Here is a 27,366-nt window from a genome sequence, read left to right on the forward strand (position 1 = left end):
CTGATACATCTTGCATGAAGACAGCAATAGCTAAACCAGGGAAGGATTCAGACAGACATAGAGAAAGAAAGAGAAAGGGAGAAACAACATAAAAATAGATTTACACAAGAAAAGCTGACTGGTTATATATGTATAAAAGTATGTACTGTCATTTTTTTTTTTTACTTTCATCCACTGAACCATTTTTGAAATACCAGCTTGCAATGCAGTGTTGAAGTGCAATCTTGTAAAATGAAGAATAACAAAAAATGCAGTCTTCATACAATCAGTGGTCTCACACATACAAGTCTGCCATCACAAGCTCTGTTTCTCACTCCCTGGATTTAGATTTAGTATCTGTGATACAATGCAACAGTATCCACCTACAGGTATTAGTTTTCTGCTAATTGTAGTAACATTGTAGCAACAAAATAAGTTTTAGTCTTTAACTCAAGCAGGGTAAGTTTCAACAACCAGCTTAGTGTAACTTCTTCTCTTCAGACATTTTTAACCACTATTGTCCTTAACACAGGACTCAGTAAAACAGGAATATATCCCAAAATGAACTTGTTCTTCATTGGGATTTGCCTGTGGTCTCTGTTTTTGCATTCAAGGCATATGCTGAACAATATCAGCAGTCAGCGCTGTGTCACATGACCCTTTCCGCATATCTGATGCAGCCCACACACATTAAGGTGACTGCTGCCCGCATAGTGTTTAACTCAAAGATTATGGGGCTGGAGATTCAATAAAAAATTAAGACAATTTAGAATTATTCCATTTCTTTCTTTATTTCTGTTAAGCCACGTAATGGGGGCATGGTCTGCTGCAGGTGTAACTTCTCTTCCTAGCAAGTAGTATTTAAGGTGCTGCATGTTCACTTAATCAATGGGCAATCACTTCCTATTGCTCAATAACATTTCCCGGTGTAACTGAGCTCCACATAATGTAAAAGACAGGATTATCCTCCACAGCTTTTGAAGCCAGTAGCCTTTTCTTAAATTAAAAGTGGACAGAAATCTTGTTTCACCAAATTTTTCTTCCAAATTCGGGGATGGGACAAGAATCAAATTTAGACATGCTATTTAACTTTTTGAAGGTTTTAAAAAAACATATAGAGCTATCAGGCTTGGAGACCCATGCAATATGGAACTGAACTGTTGCACTCATTTTGTGATTCCTCTATAAATCCATGTTTAATTTTTTTTTTTTTTTTTTTACTTTTTCTGTAACTGCATAGATATCTGGTATTGTTTCAGATTTTCTTTCTAACCAGACGTTTTTCTGTTGTACTGGATCATACTGATTTTGTCAGGTAACTCTGGGAAAATATCCTTATTCCCAAAGGCAAATTCCTTTACTTTTTTGTTTCTCAGACATTGACAATGTTTTCTCTACTTTCACTTCAGGCCATGTAATGGAAGACATATCTTCCTGTGCAAATATGCTTCTTACAGATGTTCTGCTTTCCCTCCCTTGTCATAATATGGTTATATAAGTGTTCCTTTTTCTCAGCTGTATTCCTTAACATTCAATTGTCTTTTTCTGAAATCTCTGAAGGTCCTTGACAATTTACTATGAATTTGTTTTCAGTAGGGGGCATTAACACAAGTACTTTAGCTGCTGGCCTGTATTCCCTGATATATTCATTTTTGCTCTTTGCAGAACCTGCTGGAGGGGCAGATTTATCTCCCAGAGGTTACCACACCTTTGGAATGGACTCCCACTTCATGTCAAACAGAACACCTCATTGGTCATCTTCAAATGCAGTCTGGATGATTGGATGGGTAACTGTAAATTCACAATGGCGGTTCTACCTGTGTGCTTCTTGGACAGGGGTAATTGGTGCTGATTGTGGAAATAAGGTAAAACTTGGCTAGGGTCATTAGCCTAGTAACTTCCTATGATCATATGATCCTATGCTCTTTAGCATGTTTACTCTGTTCTTTCCACATGCTCTCCTTCTATAGGCTTTATAGTTCTTAACCTATAATACTGGCCTGTACAATACTCTATCACATTTTAAAAGGATAATTTTCCTTCTCCTAGGTTTGATTTCATACATCTAGTAAGCATCAGTTTCTAGTTACATCTAAGTACTTCTTTTACAGAGAAGAGATTATTTCAGATGTGGTCCCATTTCCTTCTATCAACTTCTACAGTGTTTTGTAACATAAATTTTTAAACATTTGTTAAAACACTCAACTACTCTTTTAGTTTCATAGTGTACATAGACGTGCTTAGTTGTTTTACTATAACAAAGTGAAAAAACTCTGTGCATAAATGGGCTACTTTGGTCAGTAAGTATTGCTTGGGGAAATCCTACCCATGAAAAACAGTACTAGACCCTTTGTAGGAACATTGGCTCTGGAAATTGTCATGCATAGTTTGTAATTATTAGAACATATTGGTGGTGGTCCTTACTCAGGTTTTATAAGTGAACCCCCAATGCTTATTGGTCTGCATTGAAATGGGATGTCCCCAGTTTTTGGGAGTGTTGGCATAATGGTTAAGGTAGAAACACCAAAAAGCATTAAAATGAAGAACCAGCCAAAGGGAAATCTACAGCCACTTTATTAAAGGAGTTAAGCAGTTTCTTCCCACAATATTTAGCAAGGGACTTCATCAGAACTAAAACCACTTAAAATCCACAGCTTTAAATACAGAAGTATAATCACTAAAAATGATGGCCAATGAAACAACAAAACAGCCTTGTAAATGCTTCAGTTTTAGCACACAATTAATACTAGCATAATCATTCAGCTCAGGGGAGGTAAAAGCATTTAAACGTATTTGTCACTTAAATTCACATAATTTCTAGATGCTCAGATAATATTTTGCCCTGTACATCAGGGACAATCTGCTGAATAACAAAAAAAAACAAAACAATGATCTTTAAATTCCTGAATACTTTTACATAGGGCAATTGTCAATCTAACAAATGTTCATACATCCTTTCACATAGGTACCTAGAAGTTTTTCCTATATAAAAGGCAGAACACTGTAAGCACTTTGCAAGGTACACCACATTCCTGGACTAACAATTAAAATGCCCATGAATAAAAAAATGAAAGTTACTCATTTTAAACTTATCTCCTGTAGGTATTAGATGGGGGCATTGCTTACACATCCCACATTTGAAATTACCTTTTTTTTTTGGACAGCTTGAAGGGTATGGAATTTCTTGTTTAGGCTCCTAGCAATGAGCAATAACCCTTAAGGTTCCTTTGGATTTTATTTCTTATGCAGGAAAGTTTGTCAATTTGGCATTGCCTAAAACGGCTCTAAGGGGATGGATACAGTTTTAATCAATATTTGGAAGCCTAGGGGAGAAAAGTACAGACTGTCCTCTGCAAAGCAACATGGTTTTTAACCATGTCCTCCCATGTGGACAGTGTCAGTCATAACCCAAAGCAGTTGTACATAAACTCTTAGAGTTAATCACTATATTGCATACATATTTGGATGGTGGTCTTGTGGATTTGGGCTTTGTAAATCTTGTTTCCCTCATCACTCTTGTAATTAAAATAAGCAGCTTTGCTTGGATTGCAGTGGTGTCATTAATTTCCTTTTGTTGTATTATCCATTTAATTTAGCCTAAAAGTAATCGAACTGCCTCACTCAAATATTTATTTTCTTGCTTATGTACTACCTATCATTTTAGAGAACTTCTTTTAATTCATTTGCATTTGTCTTTTTGATGTATGCCCTTTATAATACTGTCACCAGCAATATTCAATTTGGTTACAAAGGCAAAATAATTATTGCAATAATATTATCAACTATTTCCTGCTTCTAAATTATGCAACTAATCCTGTCTAAAAATAACTGAGCAGGCTTCACCATAGTTTGTCTTTTTCATTCTTCCCAATGTTTATAATGTCAATGTACAATCATAGTATGAGCTGGATCCTTAGACCTTTATATTTCCTCCCTTTACAGATATTTCACTCAGCTGAGTAAACTAAGTCCCTGTGCACAACTGTATTTTTTGTATTTACATTTGTTGACTGGGAAACTCTAACTAGGACAGAGCCTATTTTCAGCGGGGGTCCGAGGAGAAACTCTGCAACCCCATGTCTTTGGAATGTGGAAGAAGACCAGAGTACCTGGATGAAACCCACACGAATGCAGAGAGGACATACAGACTCCACACAGAAGAAACCCCAGCCAAGAATTGAACCAGAGAACCTCTTGCTGTGAAGTGACAATGTTAACCACTGCACCACTGCACCTGTATGTCAGTATGAAATTGAATCTTGTAACACACTGTTAAATTTGAATCACCATGCAGTCCCTTCCTTTCCCTGGTTATGCAGATAATTTAAGTGTGATTTACATGTTTTCTTTTTTTTTTACCATCTTTGACCCAATGGTAAGACGATCACTGACCCCCTCCTGGTTAATCAGACAGTTCCTTCCTCATACAGGAAGGAGCTGTCATTTATATAGCAATCATGAGTGGTTCAAGATTTTCTGCCGTTTTTTTTTTTTTTTTTTTTTTTTTAAGTCCTATCCCCACTCACACATTGAAGGACTTGGGAGGGATGTGCAATTGGCTGGACATGGAAGATGTAGCTTCACTTCTGCAAGGGTGTTCTCTGCAAGAATGTCCCCTTTGGTATGTACCTAATGAGGCATATCTAACAATTGGAATGTCCACAGAGGTTCCTCACTAAAAGAATACAACGCATAAGTAATATGTCCTATGCAGACTGCCTCAAGGCCCTATACATGTATTATGTCTCCTACAGGCCATTGAGGGAAAATCTGTGCCTGGCATACAAGACATTGTCAGACCCCACTCTGTTGAACATTTTGCATATCTGCAAGACAAACAGCACCAGAATTACCCATTCTAAAGACTTAAACCTTGCCTGTGATATAACTATGACATGTTGGAGAGATAGGTATGTTTCTAGGAGACTACCCCATCTCTGGAACAGGCTCCATATCCATGTGAAGCAGAGTCTGTCCCTAATCCAATTCAAGTGTAACTTGGACAATTGGATGGGGAACAGGAAATTCATCACTGGTTTGGTACATATCTCTCTAATGGACACAGGCAGCCTGAAAATGCTTCATCTCCTGGGATCCTGTTTGTAAATGTTTAATTTTCCAATTCCCTGCTTACACTTATCAGGGGTAACAGAACTTGTCAGATATTTGGGATGCATGGCTAGGCTTAAAAGCCCCTTGTGGTCATTAGCCTAGTAAACACCTATGAACCTATCTGCCTTCAAAGCAGAGGTGATGGGTTTTCTTTTTTTGACCTGCACTGGGAAAATCACATTGGCTCAGTGTGTCCCTGATTCCATGAAACCCACCAAATCCCCAAGTATATGACTGGACCACACCCTTTACTCCTGTCTCTCCATCCCTCTGGACCACAAAATGGACTTTCATTGGATAAACATTATTACAACTCTCAGACATTTATTTGCATGTAACTCACACATAATCAGTTAAAATGAAAATTGTTTAGACATTCTGCTTGTAATATTGGTTAGGTAAAAATCACTCACTCACACGTTTTTCCTCATAAATGAAAACACCTAGTGGATTTTTTTTAATCCATAGTACAGTACACACACACACACACACACAAATATATATATATATATATATATATATATATATATATACATACACATATATATCTTTTTTTTTTTTTTGCATGTTGTGGGCTTTGCTTTTGATGACTAATGGAGGGTCAACTCCCTGTCAAGGCAAGGGCAAGGGCCCCAAAGGCCCCAACACATTACTCTACACCATTGGTGGTCTACTACCTACATACACCAAATAAAAAAAAGTGCCCTCTAGAGACCGCGCCTAGGCGGCCGCCTAGTTGGCCTATGCCTAAGGCCGGCCATGCTAATGGAATAACAACATTCCAGCAAAAGTCCTTACTAAAGCTTGAGCAAACCTGGTTAGGTTGCAGTACAGGTAAATGCCTGTCTTCAAATAATTAACAATTTTGTAGCACTGAGCATTAAAATCCATTTCTTAGTTCACAAGTCAGATATCATATTGGCACTTTGGCCATACCTTCAAGGTAAGAAAGAAATGCCATGTATTTTGAGATGTGTCCTGGTAGTAAGTAAATAAGTCACAGCTAGCCAGTTCATTAACTCAGTTTCCAACCAAAATCAGAGCTGTTAAAGTATTAATTATCTGGACTTGTACATTTTTTGGGAGCTATTTTTAGTGATTATTTTTGGGAAATGCTTAGTTCCACCGTAACCTGTAAAGTGGAAATAGCAGAAATGAGAAGGATGTTACTCCATTTGGCATTCGGTCAGTTTAGTTTATCATTCATTCTGCAAGCTGCTTTGATGCAAGAGTTTGCTGGATTGGACACATTGAAACTGACAGCTACTGTTCAGTTATGTGGCTACTTATCGGCTTTATTATGTTTCTTTGCTGCTGCTTTTTTTATGCACTCCTGACTGAACAGTGACAGGCTAGGGCATTTGTCATTTAGTACAAGCATAATATATACACACACACACACACACACACACACACACATATATATATATATATATATATATATATATATATATATATATATATATATATATAGGCTCCATACACTAGATCAAATTTTCACTAATTTGAAATAGTGCATGGAATGCTCACTGCAGCGAAAGTGCACTTAATCGAAAGTGCACTTACGTGAAGTTCAGTACAACGAACGGGTGTTGTAGTGAACGTCCATGCAGTACTCACGGACCTTAAGGTTAGGGCAGGGGTCATAGTAAGTGGATGACCCGTACCCTAACCCTAAGGTCCGTGATGACTGCAACGCAGTGAAGGATATAGCAATGTCCTCCACTATGGTGCGATAGTCACGAACTTTAGGGTTAGGGCATGGGTTAGGGTAATGAGAGCGCTTTACTAACTATCCCCTTACCCTAACCCATGCTCTAACCCTAAGGTCCATGACTGTTGCACCATAGTGGAGGACATAGCTTGTTTTTTTATGTCCTCCACTGTGCTGAGGTGTTTACAGTGAAGTGCACTTATGCAAAAGTTCACTTTCTTTAAAGTGAACTTTCGCAGAAGTGAGGCTTCCTATTACAAGTTCAAAGTAGTGAACTTTCCTTCTTGTAATAGGAATATATATATATATATATATATATATATATATATATATATATATATATATATATATACACACACACACATATACATATACATACATACATATAAAAGTGCAAAGTGCACTCCTCTTTTCTTAATATTCTTTGCAGTGCTTGTGATGTGAACACTTCTTTTCAAGCTGATTAGCTGCCACATTCATTTGTAAATACTCTGAAAAATATTAATCCTGTTTAATTCAGGGAAATACTTCTGCTGTCTGTATTTAGCTGTTACTTCTGAGAAGTAACTAAACAAAACAGTGATATAATGGAATATACTTTCCTAGAAAAGCATATAAATAATATGATAATTTTAACATTAGTCTTCTGATCTCTTTCAGGAAAGCAGATACTACCATGTGAATGTATACAGTTTTTATCAAAATTTCAAGATGTGATAAAAGTTTTACTGACATTGTGAGATATTTCTATATTTAACACATTTATGTTCTTATTTCTCCAATCTTACTTTAACCTAATATTAGTGTGTGTGTGTGTGTGTGTGTGTGTGTGTGTGTGTGTGTGTGTGTGTGTGTGTGTGTGTGTGTGTGTGTGGAGGGGGTGTTTATGTTTGTTTGTGTTTGTGTGTGTCTGTTTGTGTCTGTGTGTTTGACAGAAAGATGCAATAAAGGAGTCTGTTTTGCCATGATTTTGTGTTCCATTTTCTCATGATACCGGGTTTATCATTTTGTTACCTTTTCATTGTTTGCAGATTATACTAGGCATGTAATGCTGTTGTGACAGTTAGCTATGTAAGCACACTGTTGATGACGTGTCATGGTGTGACATATAAAAGTGATTCAGAATAGCTGGGGCAGTTTCCTATTACTTCGTCCAAACTGTCATTCAGTGACATTGCCACCTGATGCTTACTGGACAGAGTTAGAGGCTATCAGCTGTTTAATGGTAGGTTTTCTTATGAATAATTTTCCACTGAAAAAAGTAAGTTGCAGCAGACTTTTCCTGAAGGTTCTTGAGAATTTATGAGCAGTATTTATTGAGCGCATTATAGGAACATCGGAATAATAAGCAATCACAATGAACAAAAGATGCCTAGTCATATGTACCTTTAAGGAGACACACTTAAAATATTGTGTTTCCCTTCCCAAACACTTGATAATGCTAAATTCATAAATCATGATAACCCCTGTGTAAATTAGTGAATACAGTTGGAGTTGGCGTGTCATATCATCGCCTTTCTCAATTCAGGGCCACTCTCCTACCTTCTTATGCAATACCATTTGAGAAAATACTTCTAGAGTTACTTCATGAAACTCTGTGTGGTTTATTTTATGTCCTTCAACATGTATTTATTTAATGTGATTGAACCTGACCCTGCTGTATGGAATTCATCTGCTTTTATACTTTTAAATGTCCACATTAGCCACTCCTCCCCTAAAAATGTTATTTTAATTTTATAATTCACTTATTTATTTATTCATTTTTATTTATTTTATATTTGTTTACAGGGAAAGACTGACTGGGAAAAATTGCCCGTTTTCAGGGGAGGCCCAGGGGGAAGAAAAGCTCCACATAGTACATCACAACACAAAATATATCCAACATAGCCATTACAAAATACATATACATAATGCACAGAAAGCAAGATATAGGTGGTTAATGTGAGACAGGAATACACACTAAAGTGTCATGCATTATGCAACTGTAGAACTTTACCATGGAATACCCCATTTACAGCTAGTTATGAGAAAGGACTAGATATTCATTAAGTAAGTTAGTTTGGGTCTTGCTAAATACTGAAATAAACAATTGCATTGCAGTATAAGACATGTGTATGAGTGTGTGTGTGTGTGTGTGTGTGTGTGTGTGTGTGTGTGTGTGTGTGTGTGTGTGTGTGTGTGTGTGTGTCTTAATTGTGGGAGGGTTGAAAATGTTTATTTATTTGATCATTTGTTTGTTTAATTTATTATTAGTTGATTTATTCATTCTTGTAAATGGTAAATGTCCTGGTCCGTGGGCCATTGTCGGCAATAGCTATGGTCAGCAGAGAAACACAGACTGACATAACAACTCAGAGTGCCCAGTAAAATATATAAAAACATATAACTGTTACATGCTGCTGACTGACAAGCTTCAAGGCTGTCTTCAGCACTATCAAAGCGTCAGTCCTAAATGTTCACCTGGTTTCTGCTTTTTCTTTTGTTTTAGTTTCATTTCTTTGCAGCTTTTCACATGCATTCAGAGCAGAGTACATCCCAAATTTCCACATGTATTGACTTTTTTCTTCAAAAATTGGCTTAATAAAAATCTGTTTCACCACCCTTTCTCTTTATCATGGAAGAGTGAGAAAGTCTTCTTTTTCTTTCCGCTGTCCCCATTAGGGGTCGCCACAGCAGATCATCTGTTTCCATTTCTTCCTGTCCTCTACATCTTGCTCTGTCACACCAACCACCTGCATGTCCTCTCTCACCACATCATATACTTTATCTTAGGCCTTCCTCTTTTCCTCTTACCTGGCAGCTTCATTCTTGGCACCCTTTTCCCAATATACCCAGCATCCCTCCTCAGCACGTCCAAACCAATGCAATCTCACCTCTCTGGCTTTGTCTCCAAACCGTCCAACCTGGGCTAACCATTTAATATACTTAGTCCCAATCCTGTCTATGCTCATCACACCCAGTGCAAATCTTAACATCTTTAACTTTGACACATCCAGCTCTGATTCCTGCCTTTTACTCAATGCCACTGTTTCCAACCCATATAACATAGCTGGTCTCACTACCCTCTTGGAAACCTTTCCTTTCACTCTTACTGGTACCTGTCTGTCACAAATCACTCATGACGCTCTTCTCCACCCACTCCACCCTGCCTGTACTCTTCTTCACCTCTCTTCCACACTCACCATTACATTGAACTGTTGATCACAAGTAATTAAACTCATCCACCTTTACCACCTCTACTCCCTGCATCCTCACCATTCCTCTCTCCTCCCTCTCATTCACACACATATATTCTGTCTTAGTCCTACTGACCTTCATTCTTCTCTCTAGAGCATATCTCCACCTCTCCAGGGTCTTCACAACCTGTTCCCTACTCTCACTACAGATAACAATGTCATCCGCAAACATAGTCCATGGGAACTCCTGTCTGATCTCGTCCGTCAACCTAGCCATCACCACTGCAAATAAGAAAGGGCTCAGAGATGATCCTTGATGTAATCCCACCTCCACCTTAAACGGATCTGTCACTCCCACTGTAGACCTCACCGCTGTCACACTACCCTTGTACATATCCTGTACCACTCATACATACTTTTCTGCCACTTCCTCATACAATACCACTCCTCTCTAGGCACCCTGTCATATGCTTTCTCTAAGTCCACAAAGACACAATGCAACTCCTTCTGACCTTCTCTGTACTTCTCCATTAACACTCTCAGAGCAAACATCACATCTGTAGTGCTCTTTCCTGGCATGAAACCATACTGCTGATCACTAATCATCACCTCCCTTCTTAACCTAGCTTCCACTACTCTTTCCCATAATTTCATGCTGTGACTGATCAGTTCTATCCCTCTGTAGTTACTACAGCTCTGCACATCACCTTTATTCTTAAAAATTGGTACCAAAATACTTTTTCTCCACTTCTCAGGCATCCTCTCACTTTTCAAGATTTCATTAAACAATCTGGTTAAAAATTCCACTGCCCTTTCTCCTAAACACCTCCAAGCTTCCACAGGTATGTTAACTGGACCAACAGCCTTTACATTCTTCATCCTCTTAATAGCTATGCTTACTTCCTCCTTGGTAATCCATTGCAGTTCCTGATTCACTATCCCCACATCATCTGACCTTCTCTCTCTCTCTCATTCTCTTCATTCATTAGCCCCTCAAAGTATTCTTTCCATCTGCGCAACACACACTTCTCGCTTGTGAATATGTTACCCTCATTATCCTTTATCACCCTTACCCACTGCACATCTTTCCTAGTTTGGTCCCTCTGTCTAGCCAATCAGTACAGGCCCTTTTCTCCCTCTTTAGTATCCATCCTTTCATACAACTCTTCATATGCCTTATCCTTAGCCTTCACCACCTCTCTCTTTGCCATGCACCTCATCTCCTTATACTCCTGTCTACTTTCTTCATCTCTCTGACAATCCCACTTCTTCTTCGCCAACCTCTTTCTCTGTATACTCTCCTGTACTTCCTCATTCCACCAGCAGGTTTCCTTGTCCTCCTTCCTCTGACCAGATGTCGCACCAAGCACCTTTCTAGCAGTCTTCCTTCTAGCTTTGCTGTAGTTACCCAGCTGTTCGGTAACTCTTCACTGCCACCCAGTGCTTGTCTTAACTCTCCTTTGAACTCCACCTCACAATCACCCTTTTTCAATTTCCACCATTTGATCCTTGGTGCTGCCCTCACACTTCTCCTCCTCTTCTTGATCACCAACGTCATTCTACAGACCACCATTCTATGCTGCCTAACTACACTTTCCCCCATCACCACTTTACAGTCTCCAATCTCCTTCAAACTGGCCCTCCTGCATAAGATATAATCCACCTGTGTGCATCTCCTACCACTCTTGTATGTCATCCTATACTCCTCCCTCTTGTTAAAATACGTATTCACCACAGCCATGTCCATCCTTTTTGCAAAATCCACTACCATCTAACCTTCTGCATTCCTTTCCTTAACACTACACCTAGCCATCACTTCCTCATCCCCTCTGTTCCCTTCACCAACATGCCCATTGAAATCGGCTCCAATTACCACACTCTCACCCTTGGGTACAGTCATCACCACTTCATCCAACTCACTCCAAAATGTTTCTTTCTCATCCATCGCACACCCAACTTGTGGAGCATGTGCACTAACAACAGTCATCATCACACCATCAATTTCCAACTTCATAAACATCACCTTATCTAACATTCTTTTCACCTCCAAAACACTCTTGGTATACCATTCCTTCAGGATAACTCCTACCCCATTTCTCCTCGCATCCACACCATGATAGAACAATTTGAACCTGCCTCCAATATACTGGCCTTACTTCCCTTCCATCTCATCTCTTGCACACACAATATATTAACCTTCCTTCTCTCCATCATATCAGCTATCTCTTTCCCTATACCAGTCATGCTGCCAACATTCAAAGTCCCTACCCTCACTACTACACTCCTAACCTTCCTCCTCTCTTCCTGCTTTCGGGCATGCCTACCCCCTCTTCTTCTCCTTCTCCTCCTTTGGCCAACAGTAGCCCAATTTCCACCAGCACCCTGTTGGCTAACAGTACTGGTGGTGGTCATTGTTAACCCGGGCCTCGACCGATCCGGTATGTAAATCTGTATTGTTTTCCAAGATTGAGAAAATAATATACATATTTTTTTTTTTTTTTGCATCTGTGCGCTCACAATATAAAGAGTCACATTCAAGGCATTGGATATACGTTTGTGTTTATATTACACATCTCTTCATTCAGTACTATCTTAAAAGTAGACTGATAGAAATGCTGATGATGACTTCCCCACACCCCAGGAGACAACATGCTGCAGTTATACAATGTTAGCTTGGGACCCTTGTAGGAACAGTACAGGTATTCAACCATGAAATCTCTAGTCTTGCAAAACTGTGTGTATAAATGCTTGTATATTCTCCCACTTAAAAAAAATTACAAGTACAATATCCTATTCCTTCTAATGCTGGAACAAATAAAACAATTCATTGCTCCTTACTAAGAATTAACTCTTGGTAAGTTATTAACATCACTATCATGAAATATTTACGCAATGAAAGGTGACTTCAGTATGTTTTTTTCTTACCGATAATACATTAAAATACAAAATAGTTATGCTTCAAAATATGAAAAAAAAAATCAGTATTTGTTTTTCTTTTTGATAATACTGGAAATATAATCTACTCACAGACAGAAATAAGGATGACATTGACATGTGCCATGTTTGTGCTTCTGTATTTGATGACTGTTTTGACAGAAAAGGAGTTTCAGACTTCCTGAGGAGATACTGACGAAAAAGAAGAAAAGAAAGTGATTATGTTAGCAACTCCATGACACTTTAACAACTCCAGTTCTAAGTTTCATTACAGACACTTTGTTTCTAAGTCTAGGTCCCTCTTTGGCTTCCTCCTTCCTAGGGGATCTTCAAGGTCTATAACTTCACTATGAGAATCAGCTTGTCACAATGATGCCCACGAAGTTAGTGGGCTGAGTATATGTGGCCTGGTTTAGCCTGTGCAGGTGTGGCAGAGTTAAGGATCATGGGCACCCTGGTTACACCAGGAATCTTACTGATATACTTCTAGCAAGGAAGGTACACACTTATTTTTTTATTTATTCATTTAACATTTGTTTTAGCCCTATTCTCAAATCAAATAGCCAAATTAAGGAACTCTCTACCCCACACCCTCCAAAACACACCTGAATGTAGCAGTTTTAAACAACTACTATTTGAACATCTATCCTGGAACTGGTATTGCTCCTGTACCAAACCTGACTGACAAGATATCTATAACTCTCTCAAAACACTGTCCACTCCTTACCTCATTTTCTCCCTCTCCTCAGTGTTTATTACTACTCAAAAATAAATATATATAAAGGAAATCTCATTTTGTCATAACAATTATTTAAATTGTACGCACTACTAACTTTATTTTTCTCACAGTGATCTTCACTGAAATGCTTATGTTTTCTGTATCTACTAGAAAACTGTATTGAATACTACTTTGTATAGACTAACTAGACGATGTGCATTCTGCATCTTACTGTATGTATACTATTGTACTATCTAATTATTGTATATTGCTTATATGTCTGTGGAGCTTTTCTCCCCAGGCCTCCACTGAAAATGGGCTTCTGGCCCAGATGGGCTTTCCCGGTAAACAAATGTAAAGAAATAAATACATTTACCAGGATGGTTGAACTGGACAACAGTGTCCATTTTCAGTGAAGGCCTAAGGATAACAACTCCAGCAAAGTACATTTTTACTAACACGTCTAGTACAATAAAGAAAAAGTTTACTATACAGCTTATATGTATCTACTTACAGTCTAGCAGAAATCACTAAAGCAATGTATATACATAGAAGATTAATCAACAAAAATATATACATGAGAGATGAGATTAACACAAAGTACAAATACAGTACAGCATGTCTTAGATTTTCTTAATGCTCTACAGTTCATCTAGTATGTCATCTGACAGAATACAGTTTACAACTGCGAGGAAGACAAAGGGATATAGCTAAGCGAGAAGGAGGTTACAGGACTTATATAGAGTGTATAGAATTGTAGTTAGAGGTTATATCTGATCTGTAATCTGCTTGCAAAGCAGATCAGTAAAGATATAAGTGAAGATGACGTTACTCATCTATACTGCGTCAACAGGATGTACTGTCTATTTTTTTTTCCATAATAAATCTTTATTGTTATATTATTTTCAAACACAAGTAAGAACAAAAATAACATATATTCACAAATCAAGCATTAACTAATATCACTAATAACCACACTCTATATACAATGTTTATAAGAATGCTTCCATGTAATACAGTTAAATATAAAAAAGCATAAGAATAAATGCAAGTAATAGACAGTTGATTACTAAATTCTCTCCACACACATAAATAATTATTAATATTTCCAAGTTGAAAATACTATGCTAGTATAATATTAAAAATCTGTTCCCAAATTTTTGGATTATTGACATTTTTATTTTGTGGGTTTAATAGTAATTTATGAGCCAATATATGTTTTGTCGCTAGAACTCTAAAGTTCTGCCATGAAATTTTAGATGGGTCTAACCAATTTGAAGCTATATAAAGCTTCATTAATAGAAAAATATTAAGGTACTGTCTATTTTACTTTAAACAAACAATAAGTTCAGCATATCACAGAGGAATACACAATCAGTTCCTTTGCCAACTTCTAGCTGAAACATTGAAAGTTACCTCTGTGTGAGGAGACTGAGACTTATACACTTTAATATGAGAGGGAGTGCAATGACACCAGTGTTTGCCCTGTCACTGACACCTTCCAGTACCTGATTGTTAGCACTGCCATAATCATGCACAACATGGAAAAGGAGACAGTGTCTGCAAGCATTGGAAAGGGCTGCAGTGGTGTAAATCCAGGGGGAAAGTCATAGACAGAAGAGGTAGTGAAATGAATGAACATGTGAAAGAGATGAAAACTTGTAAAGAGAGATATGAACATTTGGTAAGTGTAGACCTGGTCACTAAGCAGATTATGCATACCAAGGGAGATACAAAGGCCTGGTTTCATTGAAATGAGCTTTGGGGCCTAGACTTTGTAATACATAAGAGGAATTGCAGTAAAGGTAACAGATCTATGACTAACTGAAATGTCTTGGTACTAACTGAAATGTCTTGGTACTAACTGAAATGTCTTGGTAGTCTTTGCTCCTTCCCAACTGTCTGTCTGATGCATTTTAACATGAAGTTTCAAAATTTTAAGGCCAGCTAAAACTTGGCAAGGGAACTGAATGTGTATTCCTCTGTGATATGCTGGACTTATTGTTTGTTTAAAGTAAAATAGACAGTACATCCTGCTGATACAGTATAGGTGAGTAACGTCATCTTCACATATCTTTTCTGATCTGCTTTGCAAACAGATTACAAGATGATTCTACATACAGTGATGGGGTGGAGACTAGAAGGATGAAGGCTTAGAGAACTAGCACTGATTCACTACAAACCTCATGTACAGAAAATAATGCAATAGGCATGCCAGATTTTTGTGAGCATACCATTACTTTTTTATGGATATAAATGAGTGCGTCACCCAGTTATGAGCAAAGTAAAATGCATACAAGAAGGAGAAGACAGGTCAAATGATTTCAAGCTTCTTCCTCTTCAGTGAGTCACCATAAAAGTAGACCAAAAGGCATGCATCTCAACTGCTATGGTTTAACATAGCACTATGATTTTGGCCCTCAGATTTAGTGTTATTCCTCTGAGATTGTTGCTGTTACTCAGTTAGACCTGTTTTTGGATTGATACTTATTAACCTAAGCCTATACAATGATTCAATACCACTAACTATATAAAGTCTAGTATACAAAATCTTCCACTATGAAAAATAAGCATGTACTCCTCTTTCTCATCCTTCGCTATGATTTTTAATGGTCATGATTGAGAGTTATGCCAGAAGCCATGGTGGTGCAGCGGTAGTGCTGTCACCTCACAGCAAGAGGTTCTCCCGTTCGATTCTTGGCTGGAACGCCTTCTGTGTGGAGCCTGCATGTCCTCCCCGTGGTCGAGTAGCATTCAAAAGACATGCATGAATGGGTGTGCCTTCGTTGGACATCGGGCTGGCACCTCGGCACCGTAAAAATCAACTGCCAATCATTAGTGGACTGGAGTTCCGCTGTGGCAACCCCTAACCTGGAAAAGCCGAAACAAAAACATTGAGAGGTATGCCAAATGGTTGCAAAACAAGCAATCAGGATGATTAAGGGGAAATTCTACAAAAGGGAATGTCCTGAAAAAAATCAGGATATTTGAAGAATTATCTAATTTCATTTTCACTCCACCTGTCTCACTTGTACAGTGGTGCCTTCCTGTGCCATATTTCAATGTGCAGCATTCATTTATTAAGCGAAATAAGACATAGAAAAATGCACTGAAAAAACATCATTGCCTTAACAAAGGAAGCATTTGTAACTCTTGAAATATAAACCAGAATTCCAGCATTCTTTGTTTTGTGTTTAAATCTTAATAGGCCTTCCTTTATCTCTCAACATTTTTGGTCAAGAATTCTGGACAAAGACAAAAATACTTTTTTTTTTTTTAATATTGTCGCCTTACAGTTAGACGTTGCCCGTTCGATTCTCAGTTAGAGCATCTTCTGTGTGGCGACATGTGTGAATGGGCGTTCCTTCATTGAAGGTTGTGCATTAGGCCCGGCAAGCCAGCACGTAAAAATCTACTGCCAATCATTAGCGAACCGGAGTTCCGCTGTGGTGACCCCTAACCGGGAAAAGCCGAAAGACACAATTCTAATTGACTTAAAGTAAATAGAGTAACAGATTTTGCATCAACATGCATTTTCTGAACAATATGAATAAAACTAATATCTGGCATTATTGACTGACTGTAATACTTAATATTTTACGATAAAATCAAATACTTTATGAGGGACAAGGTAGCAATATGAGGCAAAATTAGGAACATTCTGCAAAATCAGGGACAGTTGAGAGTCATGATTCACCAGTATGGCTGCAGATCCTCACCTGTATTATAATCATTAGTTGTTTATTTGCAACAGAAAGACTCGTTTGTTGCATGGCAGTGATACTGACAGCTAATTAACACGTCCTGGCCTTTGTAGGCTGTTTGGAAATCATGCTTTGTGTAATTCTGCTAAGTGCTGAGTCAGTATTAAATAGTCTATGGGGAGTTCCATATGATTCCCACAGTGCTTGTATTAAGAGATGTTTATAGTTATGTTTTTATAAGTTAGATCTGTCCCCTCTACTCTCTGACATAGCTTTATCTTTCCCTCAGTGCTAGCTACACTGTGGCCATGCTCTTGATTTAAAACTTAGTTTTCTGTTTTCTGGCCATTGAAAATACTTAAGTGCCTATGTGCCATCAGCTCTAAAGAGAAAATCTGTTCTTCCTACCAAAGAGAAGTTTTTTATTTATGTTAAAAAGAAAAAAATAAGAAATATAGTAAAATGTGTGCATTTCTTATTGTGGCCTTTGTAATAAAACGCATAGATTATTGTTACATATAACAAATCTAACTTTTATAATTATCTTAAATATCTCAAAATGTGTTATTTTAAAACAAATATTTCATGAAATGCTTTTATACTGTGCTTGATTAAAATACTTAGAGGATTCTCTTTTTTTGTTCTAAATGTAGATCTACCTTACATTTAAAACTGTTTTCTGAAAGCTACAGACCAAAAAGAAAAGAACCACCTTTCGTGCTCTGTATGAAAAAACAAGTTCCATCAAAGAAAGTTCTTGCCTAAATAATGTAGTTGTTTGCCACCACTCCATGGGCTAATCACACTGCACTCATCTTAATTTGTATAACAAGCACTGGGTTTCTAGTATTGCAAAGAAAATCTGTAAGTTTTTCAAACTGAAATGAACTGTCCTGCACTATGGGTAAGCTAATGAAAAATGATAATATATTAGGTTCCACAGCACTTTTATTACTCTATGTAGCACTGTGACATGAACTGACCTGTTTACATATAAGTGGTGGTCAGTATCTCATCATTTCTGCTATATGGTCAATTAGCAACGCCATTCTTTCTACTATTTCCTTTCAGGGGTATCATAGGACGCATTAAATCGTCATTCCGAATGACTTAGTAATTCACCAGCTTATTGGCCACAATATTCACCAGCATGTTAATATTACTGGATGTAATTTTCTGTCTCCTAACCTTCCCTCTGTTTGAAAATACAAGTTATATCATTTTTCACCCTTGAAAGCTTATTATTTAAATACTAATCAACTGCTATACCCCTGTCTCTCATTTAACAATATTGACTTGCTGTCATTTCATACTTTCCACTTCAGCTTGATCTGTGGCGTCATGGCAAAGTACCCAGTTTTATTACTCACAAATATTTACTACTGTATTATAAAGTGACTTATGTGTATGCAATATATGCTGATGTAGATACATCACAATAACGCAGTATTTATTTTATGTTAACATACTGTATTGAAAGTTTTTGTTTACTTCTATGCCCCTGTACTACAATTGCTTTCCTATGTGACTTTCAGTCTTTGTATTAATGTATGACATTGTATAATCTGATGTAAAACTTTTATTTCTGGGCCACTTCTGAAAAGCGCTTTTTTTGCCCAGTCAGACTTTCCTGGTCAACAGATGTGAACAAAAAATAATATTGCATGACAATTAGTCCCATTAACTTTGAATCAAGCACCTTACTTTTTCAGTTCATTATACCTTTTCCTTTTCATATATACATGTTAGAGCAACCTCATTCATTTGTATGGTTCTCCTTCTCATATTACACAATATACCTGACTTAAATGAACTCCAATACTGATGTAAAGTTTCATCTTGTGGATACCTTAAAAATTAATCTGTACCAGGGTAGGAATTCCCCAGCCTCAAACCATGTTTTGCTTGGTACTTTATTAGGAACCAGCATAATGGATTATTTTGATAGTGACATTATACCTTACTTTCTGGACAGACTTCTTTCAAGGTTGAGTAGATTTATTAACTGTAATTAATAACATATATAGCCAGTTATTTAAAATACATGTCCATATTCAAATGTTACAAACATTACTCTCCCTGATATTTATAGGTTCATAGGTGTTCACTAAGCTAACGGCCACAAGGGTCTTTTTAAACCTAGCCATGTATCCCAAATCTCTGATAAGTTCTGATACCCTTGATAAGTGTAAGCAGGGGCCTGAGTGATGAATCATTTACCAGCTGCCTGTGTTCATTAGAGATATAGATTCCAAACCAGGGATGAATTTCTGGTTTCCCATCCAATTGTCCAAGTTGCACTTGAATTAGGTTAGGGAGTAACTCTGCTTCACATGGATGGGAAACCCATTCCATAAACGTGCTAGTCTCCGAGATACATATCTATCTCTTCAGCAGGTGCTATTTATATCATAGGCAAGGTTTAAGTCCTTAGAACTGGTAATTCTGGTGCTATTTGTTTTGTGGCTATGCAGGAGGTCCATCAGAGTTGGGTCTGAAAATGCCCTGTATGCCAGGCATAGATCTCCTCTCAAAAGTCTGTAGGAGACAGAATACAGGGATAGGGCCTTGAGGCGAATGGCATAGAATATTTTACTTACACCTGTATTCTTTTAGTGAGGAACCTCTGTGGACATTCCGATTATTGGATATGTCTCGTTAGGTACACACCAAAGGGGACATTGTACTCAATGATAGGTCTTATGAATGTTGAATACAGTGGAACAATAACTTCCTTGTTCTTAGATACCATACATTTGTTTATAGTTTGTGCAACATAGAATGATTCCCTCACCACTGTAGACACATGATGGCCAAAGGCTAGATTACTATCTATGTGTGTTCCCTAAGTCCCTGACTACTGCGTCACCTATAAGGGGTGTGTTGTCAATATGAAAGTTACCAGGGATGGATGACTCCCAAAAAAATACTATTATGCATTTCTTGGCATTTAGTTTTAGTCCATTTCTCTAACACCATCTTTTGTCTGTGTCAGTCCCTCCTGGAGAACATTTGTGTCTGTGTGAGATTCAATGACAGCTCCTAATTTGCAATCATCTGCAAATTTAGTCAGCCAGAGATCACTGGCATTGACCTTGACTTCTGAGAAGTAAATGCCAAAAAGGAACAGACCAAGGACTGATCCCTGAGGGACTCTACTTGTGACTGGCCTCTTTGTAGAGGTGGACTCCCCAATTCTAACTTGTTTAGTCCCGTCTGTGAGCCAGTTGGCTATCCACCGGGTGACATAATGGTTTGTATCTAACCTCTTGAGTTTGTCATTTGCCTGGCATGGCACTTGAACATCTATGTTAGAGTACAAGTCATCGTATTTGGCTTTGTTAACCTACAACATGTCACTGCGTGCATTATCAACATGTAACTTGCAGAACACTCTGTATATACATCTTCATGTCCTTTGCATTTTACCAACATCACATTAAAAAACATCTCCTTATATGGAGTAGATTTTTGCATCTCTTCTATACTTGAGTGAGAGAAAGAGAAATGTAATTACCCAGACATTTATTTATGTATTTATTTACTTATCTTTGTTGACAAATAAAGACCATCTGGGATTGATACCCTTTTTCAGTGGAATCCCGGGGAAAAAAGCTCCAGTATTGACATATAGAGGCAATATATGGTATGTTTTCATTTTCAACATTGTATATAATATTTTCATCTTTGTGCCTTGTGTGGAAGGTTGGGCATTGCCTGGCAACTTGACTGTAAAACACCACTGCCAGTTATGAGCGGACAGGTGATGCACTGTGGCGACCCCTAACCGGGAAAAGCTGGAAGAAGAAGAAGGAGAAGATATAATATTTTCATCTCCGTTATGTATGCATTTTTTACATACATAATTAGGTGTAACAAATGATTAATGCTAACCTTGTATCATAAAATTTGTGACTACAGGGAGAGGAGAAAATAAGAAATTAACTCTGTGTTTGTATAAGGTTGTAGCAGACAGAAATACAAAGGAAAACAGGGGAGACAAAGACTGACTTTTCGGTTGAAATTAGTAAGTTACTGGTACAATGAAGGATAACAAGGGTTAAGTAGGACTAGCTAGTTAAGGATATAATAAGTAGTGGCATGATAAAGGAGAACAATGATTAAGTAGTAGGTAGTTAAATGTTTACAGCAGCAGACAGGAAGGAAAGTGTAATAATCACCACATGGGTCTTTAGTACCAAGCAGCTATTGTTTTGTCAGAGATATTTTCTTCTGGTTCGGAAATTGTCCAGCTGTAGAGCAAGAGTAGAGCCAAATGCCCTGCAGATGGTGTTTTAGCAGACTTTTTACAGCATTTGTTGTTTTCTGTAAGCTTTAACTCAAATGGGATGGAGTTCAACAGTTGTGAGACACTGTGAGAATAAAGAGAGATTCTGGCAGAGGTTTTCTGAGTTAGTTACAGTTAGGAGATGTTTGTTATTCATATCTCTCAACCGCTTAGAGCAAAACATCTGGACAAAGCCATGAATAATGGGGGGGGGGGTGAAAGCCCAAAAATAGGAACCATTTTTAAATATTGCTCTTACAAACTTAGAAAGTTGATACAATAACGGGTTTTACATTAGCATGAATTTTCTGAAGGGTATGAAATCTGAAACTTAAATCTGTCATTACTTTTTTTACTTCAATCTTTAATAATTTATCAATGATTTGACAGAAAACCGCAATTTTATTAAAACTGGACTAAAAATATGAATCTGGACATTCTGCAAAAATCTGTACAGTTGAGAGGTATGTATTGGAGTGAAGTTCTCTATTGCTGCTGTATGTTATCAATATGCTTTCTGGAGGACAAAAAGTTGGCATCTTATTTGGCATCTACTTCTCTGAAGTACAGGCCAACGCTAAGGGACTCTGGCTAACAAATTTTGCAGATGACTATAAACTGGGAGCCATTATTGAATCCCCAAATGATGTGGATACTCTACAAAAGGGCCTTACAGAAACAGATGCTTGGTGCCAGAGCCATGGGCTCAAGCTCAATGCCAAGAAATGTATAGTTATCCCCTTTGGGAAAAAACATGTACCCATGAATTACCACATAGGTGGCAGTACACTAAACACTGAAAGTGTGATAAGAGACTTAGGGACACAGGTGGAAAGTGGTCTCACCTTTGATAACCACATCACCACAACAGTCAGGAAATCCTTCTATGTGGCACATTTCATCACTAAGGGCTTTTCATCCAGAAAAAAGAAGGTCATTGTCCCACTGTACTCATCCCTCATTAGACCCATTATAGAGTACAATGCCCTGTTTGGTATGTACCTCACAAGACATGTGCAACAACTAGAAAGACCGCAGAAATACCTCACTAAAAAAATCACAGGCCTAAAGCAGATACCCTACACTGACCACCTTAAAAAACTCCAGCTAAATTCTGTCGCAATTTGTCTACTCAGAGGCGATCTCTGCTTAACATACACGGTCATGTCAAACCCAGAGCTGTTGGACATGCTATACTTAAAGAAATTCCAGTCCCTCAGAGCCACACGCTCCAGGGATCTAAACCTTGTCATCACAATAAACAAAATATGCTGGAGGGATAAGTTCCTGACCCAGAGACTCTCCAGACTCTGGAATAGACTGCCCATACATGCCAAGCAAAGCACCTCTTTGTCCCTCTTCAAAAGGAACCTTGACGATTGGATGGGAGAAAGGAAATTCACCCTGGGGATCACATCAGTCACCCTGCTAGACAGGGTTCCAGGGAAGAAAATAGTGTGGGAAGAAATAGCCAGGGAATTGTTATGGCTAGGCTTGTATAGGTTTTACGGCCGATAGCCTAGTACTAACCTAAGAACCTATGAACCTATGACAACAATGTGACTTGTAGCTAGGTTTGTTGGCAGTGGTGAGTTGAAAGAAGGTCAGCTGACTTGGAAGTTCTAGCTAATTTAGGTCCTTTAGTGCTGTGAATATGTGACAAATCTTGTTATTTTATTATATTGTGCATCAAGTGTGGACTTGAGGGCATTGTTGAGATTAACAAGTATAGATGATGCATATGACAGCGATGGGAGAAAGTGGGCTGCTGCTATGGATTTTCTTGTGGACACTATAAGACCTTGATTTGCTCTATATAGGAAGCCTAGTTTTTGAGTGTATTTTTGATAGTTTGGAGAATATGTTGGTCATATCTGAGTTTGTCATCTAGGCAGGTAGTTTGTCTTCTGGCACATGTATTTTTTGTTATGAACCAATTATTTTAGTATAGGATCTGGGAAGGCTAGAGCTTCAGAAGTGAGTTTTAGGTACTTTGTTGGTAGGTTGTCTGCTGCTAAGGTTGCTGGATTGAGATTTTTGTTGGTATTTTTATGGCATTAGTAAGAAACAATATAGACATTGTATTTTGACTGTTACACTGTTTAGGTAACAATAACACTATTTTATTTTATTTTATTTTATTTATTGCATTTACGAGTACGTCTGTCATGCCTAGCCAGGATTCTACAGATTAGAAAGACTCTTGTGTAATTTCCTGGAGGATGTTTAGTGCTGGGGCATAGCATATGAGGTTTGTATCATATTGAACTATACTTGCTTTTTTGTGGGGGTCTGGAGTTTGTTTACAAATATAATAATAAATAGAAGTGGGCCCAGCACTCCAATTGTGACAGGAAGGAAAGAGAAGAATTCATGTTTCCATTTTACTGATTGTTGTCTATTTGTGAAATAGCTATGAAACCAGGTGAGAGAGATGATTCATTTAGACCTAGGGAAGAGAGTTTACTGAGAAGCTTTTGATGGGAAATTGTGTCAAAAGCCTTTAACAGATCCAAGATGATTGCTGATACTAGATTGCAATTATAACTGTTGTGGTTGATAGCATCAGTGAAGGTAATATGAGCAGTAACTGTGCTATGACTGGGGCAGAAGCTGTATCGGGTCATGGAGAGAAGATTAGGTAAGATATTTGAGGATTTGGGAGTGGATACTTTTTTTGTAATATTTTTGATACAGGTGGTAGTATAGCTATGGTCTACAGCTGGATAGGTCAGTTGAATTTCAACCTTTGTGGGGTGGAATTATGAAAGATTTCTTCCAGTTTTTTTTTTTTTTTTTTTTTGCTATGAATTGGTTATTTAGGATAGAAACAGGGAAGGCTAGGACTTTATAAGTGAGTTTTAGGTACTTTGTTGGTAGGTTGTTGGAGTGTTTATTGCGATTTTTTTATGATGTTAGCTGGGACTGATTGGGAAGAGAAGGTTATAGTATAGGCTGGTGGGACAGCTTTGTTTAGTAAGAGAGAGTATTGAATTTATAAAGTGGCAGTTGAACTGGGTGGCTATATTGTCTTGATTGTCACTGGTTGTTGGCATGAGAGTAGTTGTTTGGCCGGGATGTGGTAGTTTGTTTTTGGAAGACCAAAATATCTTGGGATTGTTTTAGTGTGTTGACTGAAGGTTGGTGAAGTAGGATGTTTTGTTGCTGTTTATTAACTCTTTTGCAAGATTTCTTAAGTATCTAAAGTGCTGGTAGTTGGGTTGGGTTTTGTGTTTGGACCACATTTTCCATGCTTTATCTCTTTGAAGAAGTTGCCTAGTGACTTTTGTTAACCAGGTTACAGGGTTTGACCTGACTCTCAGTTCTGAGTGGTGTATGGATATTGAGGATGTTTAGGAAAGTATTATTGAATTGGGTTACACCATTATCTAGTCCCATGGTCTTTAGGGTATTCCAGTTGTAGAGCTTGATTCTGGAGATAAAGTCGCTTGAATTAAGGTACTTTATATTTCACAGCTGATTGTAAGCTACATGTTTGCATATGTTGGGATGGTTTCTGACAGCATAAGTTGGCAGATATGTAATGATAGGCAGGTATTGCTAACTGAAAGATAGCAACATTTCACTTAAGCAAATAAGCAAACCCACTCTGAACTTTTTAGCTTTTGTGAGATTGCATAGCACAATCACCTCTTCATTTAAAACCAGTGAAATACCTTTAAATAGGTTTACAAATAACTCTGCTGTAAAAGCTTCACCAAAGTATTAGACTTTCTATATATGTACCTATGTAGCATTTTAATGGTCCTTAGTGACTACCTTCAGTGACTACAATACAGTTTGTGCTTATCGACCTAAGAAGATAGTTGTTAGAAAGGGCACAGGGTTAAGGTTATGACTTGTTAAAGAAAATTTATAATGCAGTGCTGGTTTGATTCCTTTGGTCTCGATGTAAGTACTGCGTGGCACTGAGAAAGTCACTTAATCAGGCACTGCATTTATGTTGCCCATGACAAGGGGAGTATGTGCCTTCTGGGTTTTGTGATTAACAAATAAAACTGAATGGGAAAAAAACAAGTGCTGCAGTTTTACCACTTAAAAAAAAAACTGATCAATGGAAGGACCATGTTTTAGTGAAGAAAAGAGTGTAATAGTTGATGGGAACTGACTGTAACTACTCCCCTGTATGCATACTGTCTCTACCCTGGCAACAAAATACACCATGTCAGTACTTGGGTAAATTAAATACTGTGTGCAATAGATTTCTGTTTGCCAATATCCACACGAACTCTGCATATTTATCAAACTGTAGTTTTCAGTTGGACCATTTTCATAGATATGTCCAAGGAATGTTTGGAGAACACTGTGACTTGTGATTAAATATACCTGCTATGCACCTCAGAACCCCTTAATGCCTACTGCAGGTAATAAAGTAATGCACTGAAAAGTTATTGACAAATTTAACAACAATTTTTTATGAATTAAAGAAATGCAGAATAAGCAACATTATGTTGCCATAATTATGCTTCTAAACAGGTCACAACCAGCCTGTGGAAAATTAAGACAGAGGCAGCTCTGTCTAGTGAATCTTAGCTCGCTAAAATGACTATTATTAAATAAAACTAAACAAAAGCATCTCACACGGCATCTATATAGTATTGTTCATACCTCTCATCTTTGCAGAATTGTGCAGAATGTCCATATTTTGGCCTCATATTTTGGTCTGTTTCTCCTAAAATTGTTGTTTGTTTGGCAAATCACTGAGGATTGAAGTCACTAAATAATGACATACTTTTGGGTTTCAGACTTCATATCCTTTAGAAAATGTATGGTATCACAAAACCTGTTATTGTAGCAACAGTTTATTAGAGCACTATTTAAAATCTGCTCCTATGTTGGGCCTTTGTTCTCCCATTATTTTAGGCTTTGTCCAGATTTTGTGCCCTAAGATCTTGAGAGGTATGGCGTTTTTGTGACAGTTGAAGTAGATGCTGGGCTAGTCTAAATTGGTTCAACAAAAAGGCTAATATCACATATGTGGTGGTATGACAAAAAGAAAAAACATTCCATAATTTCTAACTCATTCACTATGTTATGCACACTAACAGTGTCTTTATTAAGCATATTATGGTACTGCATTATTTGTTAGTTTTTTCCAAAAAGCATCATTTGTACAGAAAACTAAAGAAACAGCACACTTACCAGTTTCTAGATGTACTATTTAAATCCTGTACTCTTGGCTTCCACAGTGCTGGGTATGTACTTTTACACCGACTGCTAACACATTTATTAAATTAATCCTTGGCTTCATACTTTATCCAGGCAGACTATGTTCTTTGGCTTCTTACTTAATATCTTCGTCAAAAGGAGCATTTTCTCATTTTCAGAAACTGCGATGATTTCAGTCTATCAGCATAATGTGGAAACATTGTTCTTCATCTCACTGTTATTACCAGGCACAGAAACTGAGTGGTGGGCTGGTAATACTTTGATGAAACACAACTGAAGAACTCAGCTGGAATTGATATTGTCAATTACTGCACAAGAACCGCACCTCAAAAAACAGGCTTCACAAAACTGGACAGGAAACCACGTTTCACATTCTCAGCTACCCACCATTGTCTTTGAAATATTCTTGCTGTTCTGTTTTTCGAAATAACTCATGTTAATATAAAGACTATATAGTCAGATGAGAAAATGACATGGATGTGAAATGAAAGCATGAAAATATTCTTTTCATTAAGGCTGCCTAAAACAGGGGTGTATTTTACAATTTTGAC

General features: G+C 37.6%; 1 long non-coding RNA gene across 1 annotated transcript; it reads right to left on the minus strand.

Annotated features, from left to right (window-relative positions):
• Nucleotides 1–27,091, minus strand: LOC122813546. The gene is made up of 3 exons (XR_006366704.1): nucleotides 26,789–27,091; nucleotides 13,009–13,107; nucleotides 1–30 (listed from the first exon to the last, which is right to left on the minus strand). It is a non-coding gene; the product is annotated as an uncharacterized LOC122813546 (long non-coding RNA).
• Between the last annotated feature and the right edge of the window lie 275 nt (nucleotides 27,092–27,366).

This window comes from Protopterus annectens, chromosome 1.part1 (assembly GCF_019279795.1).
Source record: "Protopterus annectens isolate FY-2018-M chromosome 1.part1, PAN1.0, whole genome shotgun sequence".
Classification (NCBI taxonomy): Eukaryota; Metazoa; Chordata; order Ceratodontiformes; family Protopteridae; genus Protopterus; species Protopterus annectens.